This window comes from Nicotiana attenuata, chromosome 7 (assembly GCF_001879085.1).
Source record: "Nicotiana attenuata strain UT chromosome 7, NIATTr2, whole genome shotgun sequence".
NCBI lineage: Eukaryota > Viridiplantae > Streptophyta > Magnoliopsida > Solanales > Solanaceae > Nicotiana > Nicotiana attenuata.
The window spans coordinates 114548517-114550325 of NC_031995.1; positions in this window are offsets into that span (position 1 = coordinate 114548517).

Sequence of the window (1809 nt, forward strand, 5' to 3'; positions counted from 1 at the left end):
AATTTTGTGGACTTTTGTGATATTTTCTGTTAATTGTTTGTATTTTTGTTTGTGCATTTTAATTAGTAAAAAATACAAAAAAAAGATATGTTGCATTTGCATTTAGGGTTTGACTTTGCATTTTTAAGAATTAACTAGTAATTAAGTTATTTTATAAAAAGAAAAAATCACAAAATAGTTTAATTTGCACTTTTGGAGTTAATTTTGATTTTAGTAGTTTTCCCTTTTAATTTGTTAGTTGTGTAATTATCATTTAGGATTAATTATTGTTTTTAGGATAATTAGATGTTAGGAATTAATTAAGATTTTAGTTTAATTATTGAAAAAAAAGATGGAAAAGGAATTTTTCGATAATTTGTTTTGAAATGAAGATGGAATAAAAGAGACAAGTTTTTTTGGGCTGTTCCAAGTTAATTCACTCATGGCCCAAGTCTTGTTGCTGAAACCCGCGTAATCCGGCCCAAATCGTTCCTAAACCCGACCCACTCCCTAAAAACACACGCAAAGTCGCAAATACAATCACAAGAGCTAAAACACAAAATCCCTAAAACAGACGCGCACTGTTCATCTTCATTCTCACCTCGTCTGCGTCCCAAGCTCGCAAAATCCGGGCGAGTGAGATCAAAATTACTCACGCATCCTTATCTCACCACGTCACCAACCCTAACGGTCTCTGACAGATTCTTTCGTCCCCATTCCCCTCTCACGTGATGGAAGCCTCTAGAAGGCATATGCTGGATGAATGAGGAGCGTGGGATTGATTTCGATTAATCCCAGCCCTTCATTCATCAGGTGTTTGCCTGATAACTTGAGGGATTCTGGGGACTTTGGGGGAGATTTTTAGGTTTTGAGATTTTGGAGAGGAAAAATTAGGGTTCTAAAAAAGTTTTCTTCTTCTCTGTTGTTCATCCTCATTTTTAGTTTCAGAAAAAAAATATACAAAAAAAAAATATGTTTAGTGTTCTGTGTTTCCGTTTTTTTTTATTTCGATTATCGTCTAAAAATTTCGAAATACGTAGGTTCTGTCTTTTCATTTCAGTCTGGATTTTGGTTTGAAATGGAGTTCAATTGAAGCTCTGGGAAGTTTAGATTGACCGAGTCTGCTACTGCTTTGCTGTTCTTCGAGTTTTGAATTGCCATTGGGTTCTTGTTGGAATTTTGGAGTTGATACGTTGTAATCGCCTTCGATTCTATTATCAAAAGAAAGGTTCGATTTCAGGTTCATCTTCTTATTCTCTCTTTAATTTCGATGTCGATTCTCGAGTTAGTTTTGATGTTGATTCGTCGGGATAAGAATTGGAGTTCAGTAGCTAATTTGATGTTAACTTGGTTTGAACGTTTGAGGTCGTATTGAGATTTCTGTGTATATTTGAGTGTAATTTTCGTTCATGCCTTGATGCTAAGAGTGTAATACTATCTTGATGCTTAGTTTGAATTTGCCATCTCTGTGCCCGCATTCCCAGTGATCTGTTCATCTTCGCCTTCACATTTATTTGGCTCGTTGTGGACCATTTTTCCGCCTTTAGGTGCGTCCGCTTACTTCAGTTACTTTCTATTTGAAAAAGAATGAATGAATAGTTGAGCTGTTAACTCTATGAACATGACAAATCTGATGGAATCCTGCTATTTTTGGAACATCGAACCTGTCTTGTTTGTTTCTTTCTATCAAAAATGAGTAAGGCTTATAAACTGAGCTGATATTTTGTTTTGCTAACGGCACAAATGAAATTTTCTTTGTTTCCCACTGGTATATTTTGTTTTGTTTTGTTTCACACTTCTTCTGACCATTAATGCTTTAGTGAACTTGTC